The sequence below is a fragment of the Agelaius phoeniceus genome, chromosome 9 (assembly GCF_051311805.1).
Source record: "Agelaius phoeniceus isolate bAgePho1 chromosome 9, bAgePho1.hap1, whole genome shotgun sequence".
NCBI classification, from domain to species: domain Eukaryota; kingdom Metazoa; phylum Chordata; class Aves; order Passeriformes; family Icteridae; genus Agelaius; species Agelaius phoeniceus.
This window is the reverse complement of record NC_135273.1, coordinates 33448272-33458447: the sequence shown is the minus strand read 5'-3', so window position 1 is coordinate 33458447 and position 10176 is coordinate 33448272. Positions and strand designations below refer to the sequence as shown.

The window sequence follows — 10176 nt, the reverse complement described above, 5'->3', positions numbered from 1 at the left end:
ACCTCTCAGCACCAGCATCCCTTCCTACAGAGCACCAGGCTACACCCACCGCCATGTGGGACACGGTCTGGGAGCAGGCTGGCATAGGAGGGATGTCAAAGTTCACAATAATCACCCAAAAATCCCCTTTTCATCATCTGCAGGATGCTCCTCACCAGCAAAATAAACCCGGAAAATTGAAGTCGTGGTGATTCTACAGCACTTTGAAAAGTGTTGACACCTCTGACAAGAAAGAAGGGAAGGAAATGAGGAAATCTGTGCAGCTGGACAATACCTAAACATGCCACAGACCACAGAGAGAGAGATCTGGGCAAAACAGCAACTGAAAGGGAGATGGAGAGAAAGGGAAGTTGCCCTGGCTCACATGGAGGGAGCAGGATGCTCGTGCAGCCAAAGAAGAGATAAAATAGGAAGATGTCAAAGTTATTTTTTTTCAGAATGCAAGCTCCATTACACAAGGCAAAAGGTGCACATTAAGTGCAATAAAAAAAGAAGCTTTTATAGAGATTAATTTGTCTGCCCCGTTCTCCTTAAACCGGAGGTTATAAATTGTGACACATCATGTATGTTTTTGGGAAGCAAAGGCAGGAACAACGAAAGGGAATTGGGGAATAGATCAAAATTCTCTGAGCACAAGGCTTGGGAGGCACATTTACATCAGCCTTTTTCTTCTCCCCTCAGAGCTGGTGCTATTCTGATCCACAGCAGAAGGAAACTCCTCACCCCTGTATTCCTCCAGCTCCTTGAATCCGTGGGTTGCTCACAGACCCACAAAGGGGATGAACTTAAAACCAGTTGTTTGTGGGCTTGAGATGAGGAGAGCTGAGAAGGCAGCTGCTGGAATGTGCTGTTATCTGCTCCCATGCATCCACCTCACCACAAACACTCCAGCACCCCAATTCCACAGGCAAAGCTGCTCAGGGGATAGCAGAGCTCAGAGCAGCAAGTTGGAACAAAAGAGAATCGTTTTTATCTCTCCTCTTTCAAGTTTCTGCAACAAAAGCCTGTTCCTGTCTGGCCCTGGAACAGATCAGCCCATCTTCAGATATTCCTGATTGACCTCAGCGTGTGAAATAGGCACCATTAAAGTGTTCTAAGAATAATTCCCAGAAATCATGAGTCACTGTCTGATTTGGGCAGAAAGGGCTAAAATGGTTCAATTATTCACCATGAATTATTCACTGATAATTACGCTGTAGTTAGCGATCTCCACGCAGACAGTTCATTACGAGCAAACTGCTGGCGTGCAGCTAATATTTCACCAAAAAAAAAGCCCCACTTTTGTTATTGCATGTCATATATAATGAAGCAGAAATATTGGTGGCCATCAGAGGAAATCAGAGAGAGATTAAATGTGGAAGGAAAATGCTGCTATTTCTAATTCTCCAGCAGTTCTGCCAAGTGCAGCACCAGGCTGAGCATCCCTCTCTCCGGTTTCAGAGCCAGCCAGGATTGAATTCCTTGGAGAAACTCAGAGTAAGGAGAGGAGAAACTGAGAGACTGAGCTGGCAGCCATGGAGAAAATTCACCTTTTGCTCTTCTTTTGCTGAGAAAATTCACCTTTTGCTGAGAAAATTCACCTTTTGCTGATGAGTGCTGGAAATCTCTCCAAATCCAGGCTCTCCAGGATTGCAGACAGTTCAGTTTTGCTCACCCACCTGCTGCTCACACAGAGATATTTTGGCACCTGAGTTGCCACTTACCTGCCATTGCACTGGCAGGGCTGGCACAAAAGCAGGCAGAGAGGAGAAAGCCAACCTGAGAGCTTCTCACCTGCCAGGGAACTGGGGGAGAGCTCATTTCTCCCACACTTCCAAGCAGGGATTCTGTTTTTTGTCACAAGGAGTCAATTCAGCCTAGCTGAGCCAACACCATGCTCCTGCAGAATAACCAAAATAGCCCTGAAAGTCTGCGGGGGCTCCACCCCAGGGCATTTGTGCTCCCATCCCAACTAGTTGCTTCCCTTTCCTTTTCCCTCATCAGCCTGACCTCAGAGGTGCTGGGATGCAGAAATAGCCCACAGCAGCTTCTGGAGCATCCAGCAGGCTCTCCCAGATATCCACCCACAGCTCAGAGGTCTCAGTCTCCTCTGGGAGGCTCTCAACACCCAGATAAAATCAGGTGCCCAAAGCTGTGAACATAAATTCCTCATTTTGTGGGTCACACAACACAGCACAAGTGCTTGCCACAGGCAGGAGGAGCAGGATATTGAGCTCCTAAGCTCAGAAATATCCCATTTTTTCCAGCTGTGCTGCCTCCTGTCCCAAACACAGTTAAGAAATCACCAACTTTGGCTTGCATGACATCAGACAATTACACAGGTTGCCCAGTTTCCCTATGTCTGGGAAGGTTCTTAGGGTGGCATTTTCCTGGTGGCAGCCCTGTGGAAATAACCCCTTTCAGGCACCCCCCAGCTTGGGAAAAAGAGAGCAGAAAGGTCTGTGTGAAGTGTTCCTGGGAGACATTTTCATGAATGGAAAAGGATGAACAAGGAGACCCTGGGGTGGGTCATTCCCATGGCTCTGTGGGATTTTAGCACACAGGGCAGGGGCCTCCAAAAACCTACCCTTTTAAGCTGTTCTGTGCAAGAACCACTTCCATACCTTCAGCATCCTTCTTGCCTCTCCCCAAATCTTGCCCCACGTTTCCCTCTCCTGCCAGAGTCAGTGGCAGGCCACTCATGACACACGTGTACCCTCTGCCACAGCAGGACACAGTTTACTGGTTTGTTCCTTGTTTTCCTAATAATTCCTATCATTTTAGTCACTGCCTCTGACTGGCACTGAGAGCAGAGTTGATATTTTCATCCAGCCGTCCATTATAACCACCAGATCTCATTGGTGAATGGTAACAGCCAGTGCAGAGCCCATAACAGCTTGTATAAAATTAGCATTGTTTTCTCCCAGGTGAAAGCAGCATAGAAAAACAGAAAAACTTGCTCAAAAATCACATAGCTGGTGTCCCCATCCTTATCCTGAAAGCCTTAATTTTGCCTTTTTGGAAGGGTCCAAGCGTTTCTATAGTTTTTTTCACTTAGTTTGGCTTTTTTTTTTCTTGCTGAAATTCCTCACATTTCTGGCTCTGTACCTTGGGGAAGTTAAAGCAAAGGGCTTTCAAGGATGGGGAGTCGTGGATAGTGTTACCTCAGAGCTGTGTTTTAAGGCATTTCTTGAGCTTTTACACTCATGCTCACCCTTTTTCCACACCAGCATTGATTACAGCGGGTAATTGTTTTCTAATTGGCCTGCAGCTGCTTATCTATCTTAGATAATTAAAGTGAAGAAGAAGAAGAAATAGAAATAAGGAAAGAAAACGGAACTTTGCTCTTAAGTAGCTGCCTATTGACTGACTGGATCGATGGGGAGGTCACTTTGGGCACGCCAGAGGGACACGGCCTTGACTGAAGCTCCCTGACAGACCCAGGGAGGCAATTCCCAGCCTCTCATTCCTGCTTCTGCCAAGCCCCACCTTTATTCCTTCCAACACCTCCATCCTGGATTCCTCAGCACCACCTTGGAGCATACCACCCAACCATGGGCCTGCACACCAGAGGTGACACAATGGAAGTGCCCAGCCCGATTTATTTGGGCTGGCACAAACTCAGGATCTCCAAGATCTTGCCTCTCTTGTCAAGAGAGAGGAGCTCCACGAGACAAATCCCAGTGAAATGTGGCTCCCACCAACTCTGAGAACCTGGCAAAACAGTGCAAGTAACTCATTACTAGAGCTGAAGAGAGAAGCTAACACCTTTATTCCTTACAACACCAATTTCTTGGATTCCTCTAGCTCCTCAGCACCACCTTGGAGGACACCACCCAACCATGGGCTCAAGAGGTGACACAATGGGAGTGCCAGAGGCTGATTTATCCGGGATGACACAAACTCAGGATCTCCAAGATCTCTCCTCTCTTGTCAAGAGAGAGGAGCTCTCTTGTCAAGACAGCATGAGACAAATCCCAGGGAAATGTGGCTCTCACCAACTCTGAGAACCTGGCAAAACAGTGCAGATAACTCATTACCAGAGCTGAGGAGAGAAGCTAACAAGGAGCTTCTGCCAAGCCCCACCTTTATTCCTTCCAACACTCCATCCTGGACTCATCCAGCTCCTCAGCACCACCTTGGAGCACACCACCCAACCATGGGCCTGCACTCCAGAGGTGACACAATGGAAGTGCCACAGGCTGATTTATCTGGGCTGGCCAAACTTGGGATCTCCAAGATCTCTCTTCTCTTGTCAAGACAGCACAAGACAAATCCCAGTGAAATGTGGCTCCAACCAACTCTGAGAACCTGACCAAACAGTGCAGATAACTCATTACCAGAGCTGAAGAGAGAAGCTAACACCTTTATTCCTTCCAACACCACCATCTGGGACCCCTCCAGTCCCACACCACCACCTTGGAGGACAACACCCAACCATGGGCCTGAGCTCAACAGGTGACACAATGGAAGTGTCACAGGCTGATTTATCTGGGCTGGCACAAACTCAGGATCTCCAAGATCTCTCCTCTCTTGTCAAGTTGGATTAAAACCAGACAATTAAATTATTGACTGCTCAACCACGGGCCTAGAAAATCATTGGGAAGGGTGGAGCCAGACCACAGCACAATGCACAGCTCCTCTGCCCAGGGCCTCAGCATCACAAACCTGCTGAATTCCACCTCCAAAGCCACCCAAAGCTGTGTTTCACAGCCAGGGCAGCACAGCACTCCAGCTTCTCACTAGTGCTGGCACCAATCACAACCATGGCTGGAAAGCCCAATGAAATGTTCCAAGCAGTGCAAGAGCTCAGAAGCTGGCTCTGCTTTGTAGGGGTTAAAATGAAGTTCCCTGCTAGCTCAGCAAGGAGGGGTCACACAGAAGCTTGGAAAAGCCTGGGCAGAGATGGCAGCAGGGTTAGGCCTGACCTGGCCAGCAGCTGCCTCCACAGCTCAGGTGACAAAAGCTGTGCACAGCACAAGACAAATCCCAGGGAAATGTGGCTCCCACCAATTCTGAGAACCTGGCAAAACAGTGCAAGTAACTCATTACCAGAGCTGAAGAGAGAAGCTGACACCTTTATTCCTTCCAACACCACCGTCTTGGACTCCTCCAGCCTCTCAGCACCATCTTGGAGGACACCACCCAACCATGGGCCTGCACTCCAGAGGGGACACAATGGGAGTGCCCAGCCTGATTTATCTGGGCTGGCACAAACTCATTATCTCCAAGATCTTGCCTCTCTTGTCAAGAGAGAGGAGCTCCACGAGACAAATCTCAGTGAAATCCCAACTCTGAGAACCTGGCAAAACATCACAGTTGATAATTTGGCACAATTAAACTAAATTTTAATCCAAATTGAGAGTAAAATATCAGACACAGAATGCTGGTGGAAAATGTCAGGTACAATCTGATTGCATTGTTGCAGCAAGATGAAGTGTAAGATATTTGAGAGGTGGGGAAAAGGACTTGACTGGTGGTATTGAATTCCTGGGCAATGGAAGCTTGATTCCCAAATGTTCAATCAGGAAAAAAATCAGTGACCTCATTCTTCCAAGATTATGTCTGACTTTAAAGGAGAGAAGCCAAACTTTGGTAGACATATTCTGGGGAAATTTAATTTAGGAAAGCTTTAATTATTACATTTATCTGAGGAGTTTATTACCAGAGCTGAGGACAGAAGCTAACAGGGGGCTGTAGATGAATCTGCTGCCTCAACTTGAGTTTTTGGGCAAGGTGTAAAGCTTTTCCTCTGAAGGGCAGAAATGCTGATTACCTTCCAACACCCACCTCTCACAGCTTCCAGTTCCTGTGTGCATCACCCAGAGACCTCAGTGCAGCCACACTGAGGTGACACACACACAGAGGCCCAGTTGAGAGGTGACTTCCAAAGATTTCCTGGTAAACTAAGGAGGGCCTGTTCATCCAGCCACCCAGAAAGCCCACGTTACATTCTCTTAGCACAAAAATTCAGAGTGAATTTCAGCAAAAGTGCTTTTTAACTAAACTATGGTTTTATTTGCTCTCCCCCCTCCACCACCTCCCCTGCAAATCATACTGGAAATGCTCCAAGCAGGAACCTTCTTTGTGTCTGTGCATGTAAAACTTCCAAGTACATGCTAATTCAGTTTAATTATGGATTTACTTCACTGGCTGCATTGCTAATGCCAGAAACAGCCAATATTTGCAGCCAAGGAAATGAGAAAAAAGGAAAACAAGGTTTTCCATGCTCATGTCCCTCTCAGGCCCCATCCCCGCGTCCCCATCCTTTCAGAACTTGGTGTACAGGAATACTGCAAAGATAACCTGCTCTTTATTTGTACAATTTATTAGTTAATCTCTTTCTAATCGAGAACTAATTAAAGGAAGTGAATGCTTGGTTGGAAACGAGGATTAAAACGTGGATAATTATCATAAACACTACATTTGCTCTTCCAGCCTGTTCTGTTCTCCTCCTCCCCTGTCCCTTTTCCCCCAGTCCCTCTCCCAGGCTGCTCCTGATAATGCTCAGACTGTCTCAGAGGAGGTTTGCTTTCACAATCAATTATTTTCCTTTTTGTCACCCTGGCTAATGTTTCGTTTGTGTGAGAACATTAACGAGAAGTATTTTCTTTTCCTTGTAAATTCATTTAGACGACAGTGACAGAAGGTGGGGAGGTGGCAGCTGTAGGAAAAAAAAAGAGGAAACAGGAACATTAAACCCAAGCTTATAAATTATTTCATCTTCTCCAGACAATCCAGATCTGTCACTGCTCTGTGTGCAAGGGGAATTTTTTTTTTTTTTTTTTTTTTTTTTTTGGTCCAAGAGTTCCTCACAGGCACGAGACATTGATGTATGTGGGAGGCTGATGAGAGAGTCTCAGCACAGCTTTTTTCTGCCTGCTCACCTGCCAGAGCTGCTGCTCCACTAGCAAGGACCATGGCCACTGAGGTCTCATCAGACAGAGTATCCAGGTCACAGCCAGCAGGAAAGATTTATTTTAACTAGTTCTTTTTGGCTAAAGCACATTTCTAAGCCTGTGCTTTGCTGTAGTGTCCATGCAGGAGCACTTTTTGCTCAGGCAAAGATTCTGAGGAGCAGGAGGTGGCACAGGTCAAGCCACAACAGCTTCAAGTGAGGATTTTTAGCCACTGATGTGAGGCTGCATTCCCACAGTGATGTCCTGCAAGCCCAGGGCTGATGACCCAGCAGATGCCACAGGATGCAGAGCAGCTCCTCTCTCCCTGGATCAGATGTTAACCATGAGAACATAAATAATTACTCCTTTAGAAGTGCCCTAACAGGATAAAAGGTGAAAATGAGAGCAGGTCCCTCAATAGCTGGACAGCAGAACAAGACAGGGATGGTGGAACCACAGCCAAGATCAGAACATGCTGGACAACTTTTGTGCCTGGATTGTTTATTGGTTAATTCTCAACAAAAGTGCTAAAAGCACAGAAGTGACAGGCAGATTTTACTTTTCTAAGGAGGAGAAAGGCTCTTCCTGCCTAACCTGTACCTGGCATGGCACAGTCCAACCTGATGGCACATCACCCTCAGTCAGTCCCAGGAATTTTAATGGAAGGGGGTGCCTAAGGGATGAGACACCCCCAGCTGGGAAAGCACTGGCCTTTGAAACACTGGCATTGAGTCAGCTTAAGTGAGTTTGGGGTAATTTTATTGGTTTTCCACCCATCCTGGGAATAAGTGGCTCTCCAAGGGGCTGGGTGTGCACCACAAGGGGCACAGAGGGGTTTCCTGTTCAAGGCCAGCATCTCTCACACCACTGCTGCCACCAGGGATTGTCCCCACTAAATGGGGACAGCAAAACAGCCCCTTAACAAAGGGCACAGGTTTTGATGCCCATCCACTCCACAGCTTTGGAAAAAAACCTTTGACCTAAAACCAAGCTCAGCTTTGGCACAATTCAAACCAGACCCAACAGAGATTTTCCCCCATGGAACAGGGAACTCCCAGTTTCTACCCAGCCCAGAGAGAATTTTTTGTGTACAAATGCACAGGGTGTTAGCAAGTGGTTAGCTCTGAAAAATTGGAACTCCTCCATTTCAAAGAGATCTGTAATGCATAAGTGTCTGGGCCCATCTATCTTTCTCATCATCCCTCCTGCCTTGAAGTGAGGTCTTGCTCTCTAAGAATCTAGACAAGAAAAACACTCCAACAAAATGAAAAGCAACCTGGCTGGTGATAGATATAAAAGATGACATCTCCAGAAATCCCAAACTTCAAAGGGGCAGCTTTCAGCTCATGACTGTCCACTCCCTCCAGCCCTCAAGGCTAGTGTCATAATTCTACAGCCACAGGAATCATTTGATCTCTCCAAATGGCAGCCCAGTGGTCTGGCACACTTCTGGATGTCAGAAAAGTCTGCACTGCCACCAGCAATATTCTGCAGGGGTTGGTCTCTGAAAGGACAGATTGAGGGGAAACAATTGAAAAAGTCAGCGGCAGGAGGAGGAGGAGGGAGGGGAAAAGGGCACTTTGAAGGACAGCCACAGGCTGAGGGATTTTGTGGCCTGGTTTCTGCGGGGTTGATGGCACAGGGGGACCTCAGGGGTGTGCTGGCCATTCCAGTGTGGTGAATCCACATTCCAAGGGCTTTCCCCATCTCACACAACATCCTGTGGCTCATGGATGTGGCTTACAGGATTAGGGCACAGGAACACAGGTCTTGTCCTTGTCTATCCCAGCAGCACAGGGAAACCTCCATCCTCCTCCTCCTCCTCCTCTGGGACACACTGCAGGCCCCAGCCCTCCCTCACGACCTCCAGGCAGTGGGTGAAGGCCAGGGGACACATGAAGTTGCTGAGATAAGTAATTGGCTGCCTGCTGGTGAGAACTCTCAATTAGAGGCTTTTCAGCAAGGAAATGTTTATATGGAGTTCATGTATTTACTTTGATGCACACACACTGTAATAAACAGGCACTTCCTATGCTCCAGCAATTACAGAAGTGTATTGCAAACAAACCCAGGCACCAGCTCCCAGAGATGGGCTCCCACTGCCCCTTTCCCCATGGCCCAGAGCATCCCTGAGGGGTGGGATGGCCCCAGCTCTCCCAGGGCAACGCTGTGGGTGACCATGCTGCTGGAGCAAGGTCCCTTAATCCAAAGGGGTGAGAAGCTATGCCCCATCCAGCCTGGAAAACAATAAATTGAGCCTAGTTTTCATCTTGCAGGCTGGGGAAAACAGCCCCTTCTAAGCAGGGCACAGGATTGTGCACTGGCTGCAGTTTCTGAACAGATTGGAGATGCTGCGCTGCCGCAGTTTAATAGAGTCAGTGTTTATTCCTGTGTGGGAGAAACACTCCATTATCTGGCTTATTAATTGTTAGTTAAGTGATGGGAAGGTGCCCAGAGCAGGAGATGAGCCCTCATCTCTTGTTATTAGCTCAGAAACCAGCAGAAATAAAATAACTGGAGATAAATGATCCCAAGTGCTGCCCCAAGTACCGCAAACTGACAGATGTGCTCAGAGGGGAATTCACAGAGAGCTCTCTGGGGGCAGCAGGGAAGAGAGAGCAACAGCCAGCCCAATTGGAGATTTCTGTCTTTAATGAAAAGATCTCACCATCTTTGATTCTGAGCACCACTCTTCATGGCTGGGATCACATGGGTATTCATGTTTGAGAAGGTACCCCTGCTCCTGTAGGAAAATTCAATTTATTAGTCTATCACTGACAGCGAGACAGGTTTTGCATTGGTAGCTTAATGCTGCACAAGAGGGGTCTTTTTTTATTAAAAAAAGCACCATGCAGCTGCAAACAGTCTGGCCTGGTCACTGCAGGGCTGTGATAACCTCAGCAAACACAGGCAACCCCATTATCCGCGGTGGAGTCTGGAGCAGGAGTGGGAGGCTCCACAAAATGAGTTTAACAAGGACAAGCAGCCAAAAAAACAGCAATGAAAAGATGCAAGGCTCTGCCTTGAGCCCCAGACAGGTGAAAACACCCAGCTGTGTCCAACATTGTAACAGCTCCACATGTAAACAAGTAAAATTCAGCAGCATCCACATTCGTTTCCCCCAAATCCATTCCCCAGTGGTGGCCACAGAGTCATAATTTGCTGGGACTGGGAAAGGGACACCCTTTCCCATGCAGGGAAAGGGCAGAAGTTACCATTCATTTCTCAGACCTACAATTCCACAGGAAAGCAGAATACCACAATCCACAGCATGAAGAAATTTGGCTAAACTAATGCA

General features: G+C 47.5%; 1 protein-coding gene across 3 annotated transcripts in view; it reads right to left on the bottom strand.

Annotated features, from left to right (window-relative positions):
- Positions 1-7524: 7524 nt before the first annotated feature.
- The window catches only part of LOC143694800 (uncharacterized), a 63628-nt gene continuing 60976 nt past the window's right edge, over positions 7525-10176 (bottom strand). For all 3 annotated transcript variants that reach the window (XR_013183516.1, XR_013183517.1, XM_077183492.1), the window contains one exon: positions 7525-9621. The gene's annotated coding sequence lies outside the window, so the exon portion shown is untranslated. The remainder of the gene's footprint in view (positions 9622-10176) is intronic.